Source organism: Megascapheus bottae, chromosome 22 (assembly GCF_031878675.1).
Source record: "Megascapheus bottae isolate mThoBot1 chromosome 22, mThoBot2.hap1, whole genome shotgun sequence".
Lineage (NCBI taxonomy): Eukaryota > Metazoa > Chordata > Mammalia > Rodentia > Geomyidae > Megascapheus > Megascapheus bottae.
The window spans coordinates 27,967,687-27,988,040 of record NC_143530.1 but is presented as its reverse complement, the minus strand read 5'-3'; the positions used below and the strand labels follow the sequence as shown (position 1 = coordinate 27,988,040).

Below are 20,354 nucleotides of genomic sequence, written 5' to 3'. Positions count from 1 at the left end.
TTAGTAGAGTTCAGACAAAGGTATTAGAGGCCTAACTTCCTTCTATGACAACTAGGGTGTTCCTCAAAATGTTCCAAAACCATAAGAACCAGAACATCAGTAGTGCTTGAGAGCAAATGAAAAATGCAAATTGGTCCCCTTCCCAGATGTGCTGAATGCAAACTGTAGCTCAACACAGAAGTGTGGTTCAGCAAGTTGCTCAAGTGATCTGAGCCCAACAGCCTCTCCAAGTGATCCTACCCTGTCTTTTCCTTGCCATTGTGAAGATAATCCTGGAATTTCAGCCTCCCAATCAACTCCCAAGAGCAGGAAGGACCTACAACACTTCAAGATGCTTGCTCATGACTACTCTGGTATCAAAGCAGGACTGAAAAGCTGAGATGGGTGCTTGGAAACAAGACCAGAAAATCGACATTCCTAGACATGCAGTTCCTGGGGGGGGGGGGGAACATATTCTCAATTATAAATACCTATTCCTCAGCTGACAATGGAGGCTTTGCCTTAAAATGTGTGGTATAGTATTATGAATTTTGTGGGTCTTCTGTTTGCCCAGGTAGTTACTACATAGGCAACCATGTAGCTTGCACATTCTTGGCAAAAGAGGAGCTAGCCTGAGCCCAGGCTGCTGCTGGGAGAGCACCCTTTGGTTGCAAACACTTCGACATCTCCACATCAATGAGTCTGTTGAAGGCATGATGATGCAGAGGAGTCCATTAAGCTTATATTAAATGGCTAGGAGATAAGAGACTTTAATAAAAAGCCTTCAAGGGAATGGAGAAAATAGTCACTGCTGTTGTGAATTCCTCCATCTGAATAACAACTATCTCTGGCTGTGGGCAGCCACAGACACCAATTGTAGTAACTAAATACGTTGTTTGGTGGTCCTCTTGAGGTGACCTCTGTTGATGAACAATGCTAGAATGGAAAATTTAAATAGTAGAGGGAGACTGAAGTCACTCACAGTAAGGAAAGAAAACCTGGGCAGAGGGACCAGTTAATGCCTTGGACCTCAGCTTCAGAACACACACCTGTCCTAGGGCAGCCGGGAGTGTGTGTGTGGAGGGAGGTGGGGGAGGTCAGGGAGCCAGAGGACAGCAACCACCTAGTGTCTTATCCCCCTTTCCAAGACACAAATAGACAACCTATCTGAGTCAACAAGCAAAGGACTGGAAGGCCCCAGCAGGCTTAATAAGATAAAAGTTATTCATACCCAGGGATCCACCTAAAACAACACCCTCGCCTTCCCGGGGGCCCAACCCAGAGCTACATTCCATTTGGCTATTGTGAGAATGCTGAGAACAGGGAGAATCCACTGAACTGGCTCCCTTGTTTAACTTCTCCTTCTGGTATTGAGGGAAATATATTAAAAACATGCAAAACATGTCCAGGCATAGCATTATCTCTTAAAGAATCTGCCTAAAGAATGTCAGAAGTATGAGGAAATTTTGAGATCACCGGGTTTTACTTGTTCACATTGCTATAGATAAGACATAGCAACTGGCCATTTCAAGAAATAGAGGCTGTGTGCATTTTTAAGGTTTTTAAAAACCTGACAGGAGTAATGTTCCAAAAAGTGCAAGACTGCAGTTTCATGCAATGAGTTTTTGTCTCCAACCTTACTCTGGTTGCCTCCCTCTTCTCATCCAACCAATCACCAAGTTTAGCAGATCCTATCTGTATTTTCAAATGCATCCTGTCTGTACTGTTATCTGTGCTCCACTGATGCTACGAGCAGCTAGTTTCTGAAAAGTTCCATTTTCCTTCTGTCTAGTGTATGTTCTTCTCATGTGAGCCTGAAGGCTAAAAATAACATTTCCAGATTCTCTTACAGCTGAGAGTCCAAACGTGATTGATTTCTTTGTTCCCAGTATTAGGATTTGAACTCAGGGCCTCAAGCTGGCTAGCTAGGTACTTTAACACTTGAGTCATGCCCTCAGCCCATTTTTTCCTTAGTTATTTTTTTTAGATAACTAAAACATATTAGTTTTTGCCTAAAGCCAGCATTTTTTCCCCCTGAAGACTAGTCTCAGACCACAATCCTTCTAACCTAAGCTTCCTACCTGGCTGGGGTTTCAGGTGTGAATCACCAGGTCTAGCTTGTTAGTTGAGAAAGAGTATGTCATTGTCAATCTAGCCTCAAACTGTGATCCTTCGCCTTCCCATTATATGTGGAATCACAGGTGCAAGTCACTGTGGCCCAAGACCTCCAAATATGTTTTAGAATCTGCCAATTAAATGCATACCCTAAAACAACTCTCAGAGAATACCCTAGTTCTGGTTTCTGGGCTGATTGGAATGAGGAAGAATGTTAAGACAGGTAAATGGAGCATCCACTCTGCTAATTAGATCTGGCAGAGATTGGGTGGGCTAGGAGCCAGAAGTTCTGGCAGTGGATGAGGAAATGTTCTAGGGATAGGATAGCAACTTCCTATTTCCCAGGATCCCAACAATGACATCTGGCAATGGGATGCTGTGCTGAGAATTCATCCAGAGGTGCAGCTAGAAGCTTCTTTAGTCACTACGCAGGCATCACTTCTCTGTATTCTCTTATCTCCTGAAATACAGTTTCTGGTATTTGCAAACTGAATCCCATTCATTCCTTGATTGGGTTTCTTAGGGGTAAAAGTTTACCCCATTCATTCCCTGTTTGGGATAAAAGTGCAGAGCAAGATATGGGCCAGTAAGTACTCACCTTGTCTTGCTAAGACACCCTCCCTGACCTAACACAAGCTTCTTTCTTGCATTAACTCCACCCTTCAAATCCTTTCCCAAGAGAACAATGAAAAAAAAAATGCTTTAATGAAGTATGTTAGCACCTCATCTGCAGGTTTAACACGATCCTAAAAGCTTCAAGTCACAGTCCAGTTCTTAAACCCTGACCCCACCCACCCTTGCTCTCTGCTGTTATAATCTGTGGGAATGCTGGAGGCTGTTCCAGCTGGGACTGAAGACAGACAGGTAGCTCTAAGACATCTGCATTCTAAAAGCTACACACCCGACGGGGGTGGAGGGGGAGAGGCAGAGGTTAAAGGAAAGCAATAGACTTACTTTTACAGCAATGTATTTTAAGGATAGTCTACAAGAAATACAGCTTCTATTATCTTGAAGGACTAAATCAAATTGAGTAGAGAAATAAGTCATCAAGGAAACTCAAATGTCTAAAAAAGATGATCAACAGATGACATAAAAATTTTCAAGTAGAGTGAATCCTATAATGAAATGCAGCATTGGAAGAATACAAAACACTTTTCACAGTGAAATTCAATTTCTATGGATTAAAAACTAAGCGGGGTGAGGGTCTACGTAGAGAAATGGCGGTTACAATGATCAGTTTAACTGTTGCTAGCTTATTATTAATTTTAATTATTATTTAAAATACCTATGTATCAAATACTATAAACAAAGTAGGATGGTGAAGCATGCTTGTAATCTCAGCACTTAGGAAGCTGAGCAGGAGGAGCTTCAGTTTAAAATCATCGTGGGCTACATAATAAGATTCTCTCTCTCTCTCTCTCTCTCTATATATATATATATACACATATATATTATGTATGTATATATGATCATAAAATTATAAACACTTTAATTTGTTAGGTAAGTCTATAGAGTTAATGCCCTAAATATTTCATCAGGATAAACTTCTTTCCCACTTAGATATACTTTTTCATCAGTATGAATTAGAAATCTCTAGTAATGCAGGAGAGATGAAGGGATAAGAGCAAATAAACACTGCTTTTCTGGAAAGCACATGGCAAGGTCCAGTGCATTTGTTCAAATACTGTCCTCTCTTTATCCCAGCAAGTCCATTCTTAGGAATTTCCTCCCAAGGAAATTATCCAGGAAGCCCACAGAGGCCCCTCTGCCATGGTAAAGGGACTGTGCAGACATTGACAACAGTACTTTTGAAAAGTAACAACTAAGAGAATGCACAGGATATAATAAACAAAGCCCCTGAATGAAAATCTTAGTGAGGACAAGAGATACTGGAGTGCAGGGACAATTAGAAGATAGCCCCAAACACCAAGATGGCAGAATAGAACTAAGATTGAGTTTAGTTTTCCAGTTTCTACTTTTCTTTATGTTTCCAAGTTTTCTCCTTCCTTCCTTTGTTCCTTCCTGTGTTTGAACTCAGATCCCAGATGCTGTCCCTTAATTCTTTCTTTCTTTCTTTCTTTCTTTCTTTCTTTCTTTCTTTCTTTCTTTCTTTTTTTTTTGGATTCTCGCTTTTATTGTATTTTATTGTCATGGTAATGTATAGAGGGATTATAGTTACATTCATCAGGTAGTGGGTACATTACTTCTTTTTTTGGGGGGGGGGTTCATGGGGATTGAACTCGTGCTGGGTGCTGTCCCTGAGCTCCTCAGCTCAAGGCTACCACCCTAGCCCTGGGCCTGGGCCTGGGCATTGCCCCTGAGCTCTTCAGCTAAAGGCTACTGCCCTACCTTTGAGCCAAGCCCCACTTCTGGTTTTCTAGAGGTTAAATGGAGATAAGAGTCTCAGGTCCTTTTGTGCCTGGGCTGGCTTTGAACCTTGATCCTCAGGTCTCATCCTCCTGAGTAACTAGGATTACAGGCATGAGCCACCTCACCCAGCCTACATTATTTCTTGAACCTTGATACCACTTCTCACGTTTTTGTCCCCCTCCCCCTCCTCTTATCCCCTCCCAATCACCTTTTTTCCCCCTTCCCATCCCTATTTCTTTTTTTTTCTTCTTCATTTTATTTTTTATTATCGAGGTAATAAATACAGGGGTTACAGTTACATTTGTCAGATAGTAGGTACATTACTTCTTACACATTGATACCCCTTCTTATGATTTTGTCCCCATTTTCCTCTCCCCACCCTCTCCCAATCATCTTGTTTTCCCCTCTTCCCTTTCCTATTTCAAGCACTCTACTGCTTTAGCAACAGCTCCACTTCTGGCTTTTTGGTGGTTAATTGGACATAAATGTCTCAGACTTTCCTGCTAGGACTGGCTTCAAACTTTAATCCTCAGATCTCAGCCTCTTTAGTAGCTAGGTGTAAGTCACCACTGATACCTCTGATTAATCTAGAAACTCTAAAATGATAAGGAAACTTTGGATGATGGTAACAGTAAGACAAAATCATTTTTTAAAAAACAAACCAACAAAGCAACACACATCACCCTTTTAAGAATGTATATTTTTCTGTGTTTGTTAGTACTGGGGCTTGAACTCAAGGTTGTACTTTTGCTCACCTGTTTTAGTCAAGGCTGAATTCTGCCAGTTGAACCATATACCTCCAGCTGTCTGTTACTGGCTAATTGGAAGTAAAAGTCTCAAGGATTTGTCTGCCTAGGCTGGCTCTGAACCTTGATCCTCAGATTTCAGCTTCTAATTAGGAATATGCTTTATACTATCTAACATATAAGTCCAGGGAAACTTAGTCTGAAAATGGTTGAATATTAATATACATTTTAAGATTAGAGCCAGATGCCATGCCTATGCTTGCAGTCCTAGCTCTCCGAGGCTGAAGCAGGAGAATACTGGAGCTCAGGAGTTCATGTGAACCCTGGGCAATATCACAAGGCCCCATCTCAAAATAAATCATCAAATAAATACCATGTCTTAAAAAGAAGAAAAGAAAGTGACTGGGAACCAATCATGCTTTCACAGCTCAAAGCTTACTTATGTTAATGCTCACTGAATAAAGTACAAAGAGGTTTTTTTTTTTGAGGGGGAGATAAGTGAAGAATTCCCAGAGTTCCATCTTTTGAAGTGGAGACATCAGCAAACCAGCAGGGTTTTCCCAATCTAACCCAGTACACTGTCAGTTATGATAAAAGGAAATACTACAAAGAGGGAAACACTGCTTAAACTTTCAAAGGCTTAAAGGAAACCAAATTCCTGACTGGGTTGTAGGAATTTACAAGTGTGTGGAATCAGCACTTTCCCCCCTCTAAAGTGGCAGCCTGGTGTGAACTAGTATGGATTTGCTGTGCTCTGCAGTTTTGTTTTTTCTTTTGTTTTTTAAACTAGAGACACTGCATTGGCCAGAATATATTCTTCTCCCCCCTCATAATCTCCCCCCCTTCCCGCTCCTTCTCCCTACCAGGCCACCCTAAAACATGATCCACAGATGGACTGAACTAAGGAGCCCTGTAAGCCAGGCTGAAGGAACATGCTATCTGTAATTAGTCTGTACAACCCAAGCCAACCCATCTTTCATACTTTCAGTCCGGCAGTCTTCAGATTCTTTTTTTCCTAGAAGACTTCATGAGAGCTCAAAACATATTGCATTCTTTTAAAACCTCAAATTATTTGGGCTTTTTTTGTTTTGCCTCCAAGCTCACGTTCTTTCTTTTTTAAATTAATTAATTTCTTTTTTTAATTGATTAATTTTTCTGGGCTGGTCCTGGGTCTTGAACTCAGGTCCTGGGTGCTGCCCCTTAGCGTTTTTATTTTCCCAGCCTCCTGATTTGCTACAGTTACTGGCATGAGCCATAGGCGTTTGGCTTTGCCCTACAATTTTAAAAGGCTCACTGTCAACAGTAGCTAACCCAAGTGCCAATTAGAGTTGGCACACTCACAAGCTTCCTCAAATGACATCATAAACACCCTTGCCAGGTACTCTGATGGGAATTTTGTTTTGTTTTTTTAGTTTTGTTTCTCTCTCTCTCTTTTTTCCTTGTTAATTACTGCTCCAATTGCTCCTCAACTTTCATTCTTTTCTAGCTTGGTGCCAAAAGAGTAACCATGGGCTACTGAAAGACATGCAAAATCAACTGCAAGTTTGAGTAGGCTGGGAGGGACTCACCTCAAAAACTGCAGCCCTAGTCTCTCAGCTTTCTTGGTCAAGGCTGGCAGCTCGCTCCACCACTTCAGACATTAACACCAGACCAGTTTTTCATGGGTTAAGTGGAAATTGTATCTTGTGAAATTTTCTGGCCAGACTAGCTTCAAATCTTGATCCTCAGCTCTCAGCCCCCTGATTAGCTAGAATTACTGATATGAGCTACTGGCATCTGCCTCCTGGTCAAGGCTATTAAACTTCCTGTAGTACCATTCTTATGGCACATACAGTAATTTTGGATTTACAGTAACTCCTAAGAAATGATCTATCTCTGTCTCTTCCCCAAATGAAATTCCTATAACCTACTCTCTACTTTTCCACACAGTGTGTTGAAACAGGACGAGTGCAAATTGAGGCTTCATTTATGATGTTGAATTTTCCTCATTCTCAGGAACTTTCTCTTTTTATAGGGCAGGAGATGCAACATTGTTTTCCAGGATAATTTTAAGGGGAAACAAAAATAACCACCTGAACATGCTCCCACAGTTGAACTGAAGTGTGATTATTTCTGAGCAAACTTACAAGGACTCAATTTTTTTTTTTTTTTTTGCCAGTCCTGGGCTTAAGCTCAGGGGCTGAGCACTGTCCTTGAATTGAATTTTTCTCAAGGCTAGAGCTCTACCACTTGAGCCTCAGCACCACTTTCGGCTTTTTTCTATGTATGTGGTACTGAGTAATTGAACCCAGGTCTTCATGCATGCTAGGCAAGCACTCTGCCAACTAGGCCAAACTCTTGGCCCCCAATCTTTATTTTCTTTTTTAGCCTTCCTTTCTTCGATTCTTCTTCTCTCCTACCCTCTCCCATCAGTTCCTTCTTTGCTTTAATAGAGCTAGGGTTGAACTCAGTGCTTACTATGAAGGTACGCTACCACTTGAACAATGCTTCTGGCACTTTTTGCTTTTTTTTCTTTTTGTTCAGGGTCTTACTTTTTGCCCAGACCAGCCCGAACTGGGATTTTCCTACTTAACACCTTCCATCATAGCTGGGATGACATGTACAGTTTTTTTGTTTGTTTGTTGTTGTTGTTAAGATGAGATTCAAGAAATTCTTGGCCTCAGCCTACAAGCCTCCTAAGTAGCTAAGACTAAGGAGATGAGCCCCTAATGGGTATGTGTCATTGATGAGATGTTCTCTTATTTTCTTTTTTCTTAGAGAGAACAGAATATATATTGTTTTATATGCCTTTATACATTTGGTAGAGTATGGCAATTTGTGGAAGCTAAGCAGATCCTCACACATCAGCAGAGACTATTAAAAAGCAATATCTTTCTATTAACCATAACCTTGAAGAACCTTTCCAAAATATGCAATATCTTTTACTAATGACTCTACTCCAAGAAAGGAAAAAAAGAGCATGTCATATAAAAGTATATTAAGGAAAGAGACAAAGAGACAAAGAGAGGGAGAGAATGCTGCACAGAGAGTTCTGAGGAACAAGGAGCTATCAGTGTCCTCAGTGAAGTTGGCACATGGCCATCAACAAGCCTAGCACAGTACCTCCTACTACGTGAGGAGCACCACTTGCTGAGGGATTCCTCCCATCCCCAATGTTGCTAGAGGATATCTTCTAACTAGTTAAGAGTGGGTCAACAAAGCAGGACTGTGGCACAAACACTCATACTCTTCCCACTCCTTCTGGAAAGACCGACATGATCACAGGCTATAGCTCTGTTGTAACATGGTTCTGCTAAGTTCCCTTGAGTCACCTCATCTCCTGCTCACAAGTGTGCATTCCACCAGTGTCCTCCACCCCCAACGTCTTCCACCTAAATTATTCCCAAGTGTTTATCAATTCTCCAAAGGCCTTGGGCCCTTCTGAGAATTGCTCCCCTATCCTGTGCTCACCTCATAATGGCAACACTCCTCATCAACACTGCTTCTAGGGGTGATACCCACTCCAACCACAATTACTGAACTCTGCACCACTCTTTTGGGCTGGAGCATGGCAGGGTTCCTGTATGGACTGTATTTCTTTTATTTCAGTGACCTTCTGTTAACTTCTGTAAGCTATGATTACCTGAAAAGATAGGTGGATGAAAAATAACAAAATGTAAAACATAAATAAATAAAAATGGGTACAGTTCCATACTCCTATCTGGTTTAATTAACTCAACTGAAATATCCCTTTTCCCCAGGCCAAATCAGAGGCCCTTCTTTGTGCTCCCAAGGCATGGCTATACTCATGATAAACACAAGACTATCAAAACATTACACCTGCCTCTTCCCCCACTTAGCTCAGGGGCTGGAAAACTGTGATCTACAGAACAAACCTGTTCCTACCCACATTTCATTTATGTATCATTGAGGCTGTTTTGGCTCTGCAAGAGTAGATTGGAGCAGTTGTACCATATACCACGTAGCCCATGAAGCCAAAGCTATTTGCTCTTACTGTCTGAGCCTTTATAGGAAGCTTGCCAATGCCTGCACTAGCTGGGCTACCATGTCTTATTTCTCTGTGCTTGACACTGAAATAATGGGAGGCCCGGGGGAGGGGAGCAGGGTACCCTGGGCCATTTTCTTCTTATTCATTGTCCTCTTAGGATTATTTCTTCAAATATAATTTAGCTTAAATAATTAACCTATCCTCAGAGCACCCAATTTGTTCCATTTATGACATTTTAAATGTTTCTGCACAACTTCTTACCATGGGTGATTTTCCTCAAGGAGAGGTATTTCTGGCATTATTATTAAAAGCAATAGAAAACTGGGTATCTCTGAATTTTATGTAAAACAATAAGGAATTCTCTTTTACTAGAACACATCTATTTTATAAATTACATTTTAGATGAGAAAGGAAACTAAGATTAGCTAAGAATCTATCATTAACAAGACACTCTGCTGGCTGCATGGTCTGAGCACTCCCTAATCACCAGAAATTCCCACTGGAGTAGCCATTGACAGATGTGAGCTGAAAGAGGCAAAGCAACACTTCCCTCTCTACCCTGAGATCAGATGGCTTTGAAGCAGATTATAAGTCCAAGTCTCATTAAATCATACATTCTGCTGGGTGCTGATACCTCACGCCTCAAATCCTACCTACTCAGGAGACTAAGAACTGAAGATCAAAGTTCTAAACTAACCCAAGGAGCAAAATCTGAGAAACTGTTATTTCCAGCTAACCAGCAAAAAGCCAGAAATGGAGGTATGGCTCCAGTGGCACCACTTTGAACAAGAAAGCTAAGGGAGCGTGTGAGGCCTTGAGTTCAAGCACACCACTATTGGGGCATGTGCCTGCTTCCCACTTCTCCAAATAAACCCTCAATGTTCATTTGCTGCCTTAAGTTCAAAGTAGGAGCCCTGGTTCGTCAAATAAAATCTATCTTCTGGTATGTGGTAAGTGATAATGGTCACACTACATCTGCCTGGCTGGATTCAATTCCCTCCATATACAAGGAAGCAGAGTGCTGTAGTGAAAATAGGGCAGGCTTTGCATTTCATCATTATGTGACCGACAAAAGTATTGGTGCCACATCTGTAAACAGCAGGCAGGTCTCCAGTAAATAGCAAATGGTAAAAACAATACTAGGTTGGGGTGTGGAAAACGCTTGCCTAGTTTGTGTAACATCCTGGTTTCAGTCCTCAGTATTCTAAGCAAACAAACAAACAAACATCCCAGGACATAATGAGAAATGCTAAGCTGAAAATCCAAACTGAAATGCTCCCAAACCCAAAACTTTGAGTGTCACATGATGCCCTGGTAGGTAGAAACCTCTCCACCTGAGCTTATATGACAAGAACACTAAAAAATGTCCTATCAAATGACCTTCAGGCACTGCATCTAAATGGTATATAAAGTAAAAATCATTCTCATGTTTAGACTTCTATCCTGTCTTCTATATACCTCATTTTGTATACAAACTGAAGTCCAACACTCTGGTCCCAAGTGTTTTGGATAAGAGATCCTCAGCTTGATTGTTATTTTTTGCAGAATCTTTAGTGCTTGAAGGGCTAGAAAAAGTCATGGTCAATCTCATCATTTTATAAAGGAGAAAAGTGAGGTCCAGAGGGATGAAGTGACTTACTCAAAATATACACAAGCCATTAGCTCTGCAAGACACATGCAGAGAACAATTGTTGGCTGAGGTGTGCTACACTGGATTGCCATGGAAAAAGCCATCTTTCAGCAGACTAACACGATACCCCAGGAAGCCTGGCTCTCCCAGCAAACTTCACCTATCAGTTATGGCCAAGCTGGGCCACTGGCCAGTACCATCTTCAATTAAACCAAACCCTTACACATGAAGGATTTAAAAAAAATAACAGGGAAAATTCATGTGGAGGTCAGAGTGGAAGCAGGTATGTGTCCAACAGAAGGAAACGTGATTACCAAAAAATTTGAGTCCATTGGCAAGTTTGGCCTGGCCCCAGCCATTGCAGGAGGCGTGGTGAACTCTGCTTTATATAATTTGGAAGCTGGGCACAGAGCTGTCATCTTTGACCGATTCCATGGTGTTCAGGACATTGTGATAGGGGAAGGGGCTCACTTTCTGATCCCTTGGGTACAGAAACCAATTATCTTTGACTGCAGCTCTCGGCCATGTAACATGCCAGTCAACACTGGTAGCAAAGATTTGCAGAACATCAATAGTCCGCTGAGCATCCTCTTCTGGCCTGTGGCAAGCCAGCTTCCTTGTACCTACACTAGCATCAGAGAGGACTGTGATGAGCTTGTGTTGCCGTCCATCACCACAGAGATGCTCAAGTCTGTGGTGGTTCCCTTTGACATGAGAGAGCTGGTCTCCAGGCAGGTGAGCCATGACCTCACAGAGTGAGCAGCAACCTTTGGGCTCATCCTGGACTTGTGTCCCTCACACATCTGACCTAGGGGAAGGAGTTCACAGAAGCAGTGGAAGCCAAAGAGGTGATTCAGCAGGAAGCCGAGAGGGCCAGATTTGTGGTAGGAAAAGCTGAGCAGCAGAAGAAGGCATCCATCATCTTTGCCCAGCGTGACTCCACTGCAGCTGAACTGATTGCCAACTCCCTGGCCCAGTCCGGTGATGGCCTGATTGAGCTGAGCAAGCTGGAAGCTGCAGAGGACATTGCATACCAGCTGTCCCACTCATGGAACATCACCTACTTGCCTTCGGGGCAGTCTGAGCATCTCCAGATGCCCCAGTGAGGTCTGCCCCGCCTGTACCTCCTAGGGTCAGCTAGACCCCAGCCTTTAGGATTCTGAGCAGTACCCCAGAAATCACTGTGAAATTTCATGATTGGCTTAAAATGAAGGAAATAAAAGTAAATCACTTCCAATCTTAAAAAGAACTAACATTTTATTGGAGCCAACACCTAAGCTTCCTGCCAAACAGTCACTTTTTTATAAGATATAATTCATAGAGGCTGAAAAAGGTCAACTAGTCTTTCATCTGGTTTCGACACTGGTCTCACACCATTAGGAATTGGACATGAATGTTACTAGGTGAAATGTGAGGTGAGATTTTTTTTTTCCTCTTTCTTTCTTCACTTTGTCTGGTGCAAACTGGAAGCAGGTACAGTGAATTTAAACAATCACTTTTTTTTCCATGAAGATGACAGCTAGCATCAGCAACCCAAGCCTGTACTTGGCTCACATGTGTGAGAAGCTTAACTCAACCAAGGGTCAAAGTAGAGGAGAACACAGGTTTCAAATTCTCACCACCTTGATCTTGTCTTTGTTATACTTGGACTACAGCTAACTACCAGCTCTGACAAAGACTGTCATGTAATCAAAACACAGGGAAAGCCAGGAGTGTGGCCCAGTGGTAGAGGTTTGCTTAGCATGCACAAAGCTCTGAGTTCAATTCCTCAGTACCACACACTCAGAAAAAGCCAGAAGTGGTTCTGTGGCTCAAGTGATAGAGTGCTAGCCTTGAGAAAGCCCAAGGACAGTGCCCAGACCCTGAATTCAAGCCCCAGGACCTCAAGACTGGCAAAAAAAATAAAATAAAATAAAATAAAACAAACAAACAAACAAACAAACAAAAACTCCAGGGGGATGGCATTTAGATTAAAGCCAAAGTCAGAGCCCAGAACTTGAACAAAACCCTTCAAAGAAGCTGGGACTCCCAGCCCAGATCTGGAACCCAGTGAATCCATACTTCTATTCCAGTTTTGTCCTGGGATTGTTGAATTATCCTAGGCAAATTATTTCACCTTGTGGGGGCTCTGTTGTAACATTTATAATGTCAGAGGCACAAACTCTATGGCTGCTCTAAGAGCTCCGAAATGATATGGAGACTGTGTCCAGGCCAGTATGGCACAAATGGGTTATTACTCATGAATTTTGTCAGCAAGTTAGGAAGGTCCTAAGGGGCTTATCTGAGAGCAGTAAGACTACTTTGAAAACAGGTTCAATAATTCATCTGAATCGCACCACTAAGTGACCCACATGAAGGGTTTTCTACGTCCCATGTACACGCCAGCAATGAGAAGGTAAGAATGGCAACTCAGAACATGCTCTCAAGAGAAAAGCTGTGCTCCCAGCTAGACAGTGGCTAGGAGAACCTGGCATAGTCTTGCATGGGACTCTGGAACATCATTCAAGTTCTTCTGGATCTCTACCCCTTGATGCCCTTCCCTCTGACCTCCCTGGTAGCATCCTGGGAATAGCAACCCAGTCTCTTTCCCCAACACCTCTTGCAAGCAATCACTCCTTATCATTTCCCTGACCAAAAGAAACCAATAGTCAGATAAGCCAATATAAAGGTGTTTTATCTCCTAAAATCACCATGAGGACTTGGCAGTGTGACAACAGAAGGTGACCAAGCAGCCTGGCTCCTGGCTAACCAGGGCTTAGCTGGAACTCAAATCTATAGACACAGCCCTTTTGAAGAGAGGTGGCTCTATCCTAGATGGCAGCTAGATACCTTAGCTCCTATGTGAGTGCTCTATTATCCTCAGGACAAGCTAAGAGGCAGTTCTTCAAATAAAAGCCCAAAGCATTCTGGAGCCAAAGGCAGGATTGCCTTCCTGCATACTGTGGCTGGTACTGGAAACTAGCTCTCTGGGAACAATGAGATGGGGAATGGAAGGATGTGCATAGGAGACAATTAAAGCCTCAGCAGGTAAGCAATCCTCTCAAAGCCAAAGTAGCCACAAGGTTGCCCAAGCAAAGTCATTACCATGGATTCTACTTGGTTCTTCCAGCCTGATTTCTCATCCCTCCCATACCTGTCAGATCAGAGTGGGGGCAGATTCTGGCATCTGTAACTAGCTTGGCATGCACAGCTCTGTAAGGGCCTCCTTCTCTGGTGTTAGATTTGGGATTAAAGAATTTGTGACAGCCTGTTGGGGTGGCTGGAGATTAGTGTGATGAAGTCTTAACTGACATCAGCATTTGGCTTTCATAGGCTTTGATTTGTTCAGCAAACCAGGACACCTGAGATTCATCCTTGGCCTTTTAAAATTTCCTCTGTACTCAATAATAATTTTCTTTTTTTTTTTTTTTTGCTTTGAACTCAGGGCCTAAGCACTGTCCTTGGGCTTTCTCAGGGCTAGTGCTCTACCACTGAGTCACAGCACCACTTCCAGCTCTTTTCTACGTATATGGTACCAAGGAATTAAACCCCGGTCTTCATGCATGCTAAGCAAGCACTACCACTAGGCCAAACAAAGTCCTGGCCCCTCAACAAAGTAATTTTGACAAGGCATGGCACAGGGGAATAAGGTGATCCAGCAACACCTCTATCTTACTTTTCACCCTCTCTAAAACAAACTAGGAAAAAGACAAGATGAAAAGAAAAAACAAATGATCTGTGAAGAAAACCCTTCACAAGTAGACTATCCTCTCTATGTAGCTATACTTCTGAGATGCATCTGTTTCTAAGTCAGTCCTGAAGCATTTGCTGAAGGCAGCATGTCTGCAAGGGCAGCAGTAGATACTCATCTGAAAAGGACATTGGCTGGGGGTTTAAATCACTGGTTTACTGGTACAGCTCATACTTAGCATGGACAAGATCTTGAGCTCATCCTTAGTGTTTATAAACCTATGGTAAAATAATTAGCAAGAATAGTCGGTTAGGGCCAGTTGAATGGTTAAGTGGTAGAGTGCTTGCCTGACATGTATGGAACCCTGGGTTTGATTCCTAGGTACCACATTCACAGAAAAAGCCAGAAGTAGTGCTGTGGCTCAAGTGGTAGAGTGCTAGCCTTGAGAAAAAGCTCAAGGACAATGTCCAGGCCTTGAGTTCAAGCCTCAGGACTGGCAAAAAAGAAAAAAAAAAAGAATATTCAGTTAATGTCTCCAGTATAGGACTTCTTAGTGACTTTAGTTATGATGGCATACATAATGAATCTTGAAAAATGGGCACTGCAGAATGTATTTTCCAAGCTTATTTAGTCTTGGAGACTTTCTCCCGCTACACACACTTTCAAGGGCATATCTTTTCACTATAGAATATGATGTGGTCACACATAGTTTGCTTGCTCTCCATGACCTAATATTATATATGAATTTAATACAAATTGTAACACATGCAGATTCTGGGATTTTAAGGCAAGGATTAAATTATCCGGTCATAAGCTACATGACGACTAAAATATTCATGTGTATTAAAGGATGTTCAAACTAATCAGAGGAATGTTTTTCTAACCTTCATAAGAAAAAGTAAGAATGAGAACTATTTTCCTCTGAGTTCTCAAGAGATTATAACTGTTAATTAGTAAGAGATGGAAAAACATTCAATATTTATAAGAAAGAATCCTCAAAAAGTCACAACAGGGCTGGGAGTGTGGCCTAGTGGTAGAGTGCTTGCTTAGCATGCAGGCAGCCCTGGGTTTGATTCCAAGGTACCACATACATAGAAAAACCCACAAGTGGTGCTGTGGCTCAAATGGTAGAATGCTAGCCTTGAGAAAGCTCAAGGACAGTGCCCCGGCCCTGAGTTCAAGCCCCAGACTAGCCAAATAAGAACAACAACAAAAAAGCAAACAAAAGTTAAAAAAAAACATGAAAGTTACAAAAAAAAGCAAAAGTTATACTTCCTCCAGAAGAACTACATCTGTATTGCTTATCCTCTACCTTTTCCCTATAGGATAATGAGGCATTGACTCAGGTCCAGTTTTAGCCTTGTGACATTCAGATAATTGCTTACATCTGTCTCTTTCAAAATTCTCTTTATGTTCCAAAGCAAAAGACAGTGCATACCCATGATATGTATATATGTGTGTATATGTATAGACAATATAAATGCATAGATATATTGAATTGATAGCATTATTCACAGTAAGAGTTACGACAGAGGGACCCTGCCCCATGACAGCCAGTGCACACTGTAGCCAATAGAACAGCTTCCTTCTCTGCTCAGCAAACAACAGCTCCAGCAACCACAGGATATATAAAACTGTTGAAAAGATCTAAGTTTAAAATAATCGCTTTATTTTTTTCCCAAATCACACCAGTGCTTTGCCGAGGACACTAGTGCCCACCTTCTTGCTGCTGGGACAACTACACTTCAGACCTGACAAAATCAGAACTTGAAATAAGTCTCCCATCCTTCTCTCACCCTTTCTACAACCTCCACAACAAATGCATCATCTAAGTAGAACTGCAATCTCTAAAGTTAACTTATTGCTAGGATATTATTAGTTGCTTAACCTGCTTGGAAAGGAATGCAGACCACCTTAGTATGACATGCTCTCACAGGCACAGACACACCCTGGCAGCATGCAAAGCACATGACCTTTCTTCAAACCCAGCTATGTGTGTTCAAGCCATCAGAGCGATGCCTGCCTGTGCTTCATTTCTCCTTTGTGGATATTAGGTGAGAGGTGAGAAATTCAAAGGCTGGCCTGGGTAAAATATTTCCCATTTCCCTCCTGAGCCCAGTGAAAGCAGCAAATGTCCATCCTTTAGATTAAAACAAAAACATAAACACAAAACTCTCCTTACTCAGAAGTCCATGGCCAGGCTTCCCTAAAAACAGGGATGTCTTGTTCTGTATTCTGGGGTAGGTTGCTTGAAAGCAGATGCAGTATTTATACTGGTTAGTGTTTGGCTAAAAAGTTCTTCTGCTCAAAGCTGTCACTCCTTGGAAGGTTGGCCTGGGTGCTTCTCACAGACTGGGAAAAGAAGGAGGATGCTCAAGGCCTCTCTCACGTACCACAAACACAGGATGCACCTCCATCACTGCTAAAGTCACCCTCGGATCCCCCATAGCAAATGGCTAACTGCTTCCTCCAGGTGTGGCTTCTTCCTGCCCATGGCATTATTACTGTTCACAGTGCCTCCCCAAAAGATTGGGAGTGAGTCCTTGAAGTTGTAGGGCTGTGACCCTCCAGCGATAGGGATTCCTACCCTTTAGGGATGGCAAGGCCTCCCCCACAGCCTCATCACACCTGCCTTCTACAACTACCCTACTCAAAGAAGAGAAAGTGAAGAGTAGTGCATCAACAAGTCAAGATGTCTTAAGGCTGCCCCAAATCTGCCAGTCAGCTCTTAACTATCAGAACAGACAGGCAGTGAGTGGGAAGGATGCACCAAATGCAGAATCCAGTGATCACAGCAGCCAAGACCCCACAGCCACAGTCCGAAACCATCTCGTACCTATCAACAGGTGGCTGAATGAAGTCAACTTTGTATCAGATAGATATGCATCCTTGGATCAACTCAAATGTGTTACCAACAGACAGATAAGACAAAGAACAAACAAGGAAAAAGAAAAGGAATGCAAAGATTCTTGAGGACATCCATTTTTTTTGACAGGTGCTGCTCAGAAAATGATTACATGAACTTCCCAGAAAATGACTGAGTCTTGCATGAAAATGAAATTATATTTAAAAAAAACACTCTATTCTGGGTCAGACATTTGATGGCATACCATGACATATAGCTCCAAAAAACTACCAAACCACAAAGGGGCCCCTACAAAACACCCTTACCTTCTTGCCTTTTTACTGAATGCTTTAAAGAAGTCTCAGCACTAGCACCCTATCCTAGTCTGAACATAGATAGCTAAGTCTTACTGTTACAGAAACAGACCAAGGACACCGAACACAGTTAAAAGGAACACAATGTAACCACACCCAGGATCCAGCAAGTAGAGGAGTCAGATGATGTTGTGAGTACCTATGAGGATAGATCCTGCTTAGAAGGGAAGTTCTAGGCCACCTGTAGTGGGAAGATGAGCTCTAGGTGATGGAAGGATCCCCAGCCAGCAGCTGTGGCTATAACCTGGACATTTAAATTCATAGGAGAGAAGCCTGTGGGTACTTATTCATCCTTAGCACCAGTATGGATAACTGTTACTCAAAAATGTCACCTGTGTACCAAGTGCTGGTGACTCACACCTGTAATCCCAGCTACTCAGGAGGTTGAGATGTGAGGATCACAATTCAAGCCAGCCCAGGTAGGAAAGTCTGTAAGACTCTTAAATCCAATTAATCACAGATGAAGCATTGTACCTCAAGTGGTAGAACACTAGCCTTGAGTAAAAGGAGCTAAAGGACAGTGCTCAAGGCTCAGGACCAGGAAAAAAGAAAAGAAAAAGAAAAATCAATTAAAAGAAAAACCACCCATGCTAAGGTGAGGTGTGGCCTCTGGTGCCATGGGAAAGCTCTCTTTTCCTGCTGCTGGAAACACCAGAAAACTATCTCCCTGGGAATTAATTATGGAGAAGATATGCTGGAATTAGAAGACATTCTGAAAACAAGTATCTTTCACTTCTAAATAAATGTTTCTTTCTTTTTTTTTTAAGTAATTAACCATTATTCTAAACAGAAGTTCAAAGAGCCTACTTTAAAGAGATTTAGGAGACAGCAATGTAGCTTAGTGAAAGAGCATGCACAAGGCCTTGGGTTTGATCCCAAACACCATACACACACACACACACACACACACACACACACACACACACACACACCACACACATTAGCCATTAGCTCATTCATAGAGACATACATGCAGGCTGCCCTACTAGGCAAAGTGTGGCACTAAGCTTTGTCTGTACCATTAGAGGGCTCAGCAGACTCCTTCTTCACAAGGATGAGGAGCACTCATAGTCTTTTCTTAACCCAGCTCTTCCTTCCCTCATTCTTCACCTCTGCTCCTGAGTCTCAAGACTATTTGTTGGACACGTCAGAAAATACCATAGCCCACATCAACCTCAGCCAAGGCCTCTCCACCTGGACACCTGGGCCCAATCACACTTAGTTAAAAGGACCATGTGGACTCCCTAGGATGGTTAGCAGCAGCCGAGCCTACACCCACTAGATACTAATGGCAGCCTCACTCCACCCAAGTGTGACAACCAATAAAATTCTTCCAGGTTAGCTGGGCACAGTGGCTCATGCCTGCAATCCTAGCTACTCAGGAGGCTGAGATCTGAGGATTGCGGTTCAAAGCCAGCCCAGGCACTAAAATTTGTGAGATTCTTATCTCAAACTAACCACTAGAAAATGGGAAATGGAACTGTGGCTCAAGGGGTAGGGTGGTGGCCTTGAGCTGAAGAGCTCAGGGACAGCGCCCAGGCCCAGAGTTCAAGCCCTATGACTGAAAAAAAAAAAAAAACCAAAAACCAAAAATCCTCCAGCTATTGCCAAATGTCCCCTGAGGGAAGAATCCTCCCACTTAGCACCCAGAGAATGTTGAACAGTTTGATACAGGATTCCACTGTAGCTCCAAAAGCTGCCCAGTACTTCTAAGTGCTCTGGATCCTACCCTTCCACTCAGACAGACCTTGTTCATTCTGGCACTGGGACTTAAAGTTCTGAAAAGCAGAGGTTTGCAGTGAAGACATCAAATTGGATCAGAAGCTATTTCAGAAGAACAGCGCCACTATGCATCTTCAACAGCTCAGTGAATTCAGGCTTGAAGTCTGAGTTGACCTATGAGTCGGTTCTCTACTTCCCACTTGGATCAGCCTGGAATAGATCACATGTCTTCCTTCAGCTTGAGCAATAGCCTCTTAACCAATGCTATTGTAGACTGCTTACTGAGCACTGGGCCAGAATAGCAGGGGGAGGAGATGGGGATGCAGAAACAGGGAAGTGGATAACAGGATGGTGGAGAGAAAGGTGGGTTCTAGGATGAAGAAGTGGCAGGTTCAAAGGTACAGTGTTGTCTGGGAAACAAATCAGCAGTGAGAACATGGGTTCCAATGGGACAGAAATAGGAAGAATGGGAGGTGAGGGGGAATCCTAAAGGCCCACCAAGCAGGACCTACTTCTAAAGACCATGGACTTCAAAAATTAGAAAGCTACTCAAGCCAGGCTTGGTGGCTCATGCCTGTAATCCTAGCTTCTCAGGAGACTAAGATCAGAGGATCAAGGCTCAAAGCCAGCCCAGGCACAAAAGGACCTCAGACTCTTATCTCCAATTAACCTCTAGAAAATGGGAAGTGAGGCTTGGCTCAAGGGTAGGGTGGTACAGTGCCCAGGCTGAGTTCAAGCCCCATGACCCACAGACAAAAAAGCTACTCAACTATGACATGAAAAAATATGGAGGCGGAGGAGGAGGAGGAGATAACTGACTCCAGATGGGAACCTGGTCCAGCAGGTAATAGAATGCAAGCTTAGGGATTTGAGGAAATGCCAGGCTGCAGACACACAGCAGCTGACCTCTTTAGG

The 20,354-nt window shown here is 42.7% G+C and overlaps 1 protein-coding gene and 1 pseudogene across 2 annotated transcripts in view; one reads left to right on the top strand and one right to left on the bottom strand.

Annotated features, from left to right (window-relative positions):
* The window catches only part of Slc22a23 (solute carrier family 22 member 23), a 178,893-nt gene that overhangs the window by 143,350 nt on the left and 15,189 nt on the right, over window positions 1-20,354 (bottom strand). The gene's annotated exons all lie outside the window — the stretch shown is intronic.
* On the top strand, window positions 11,114-11,934 carry LOC150048422 (prohibitin 1 pseudogene; annotated as a pseudogene).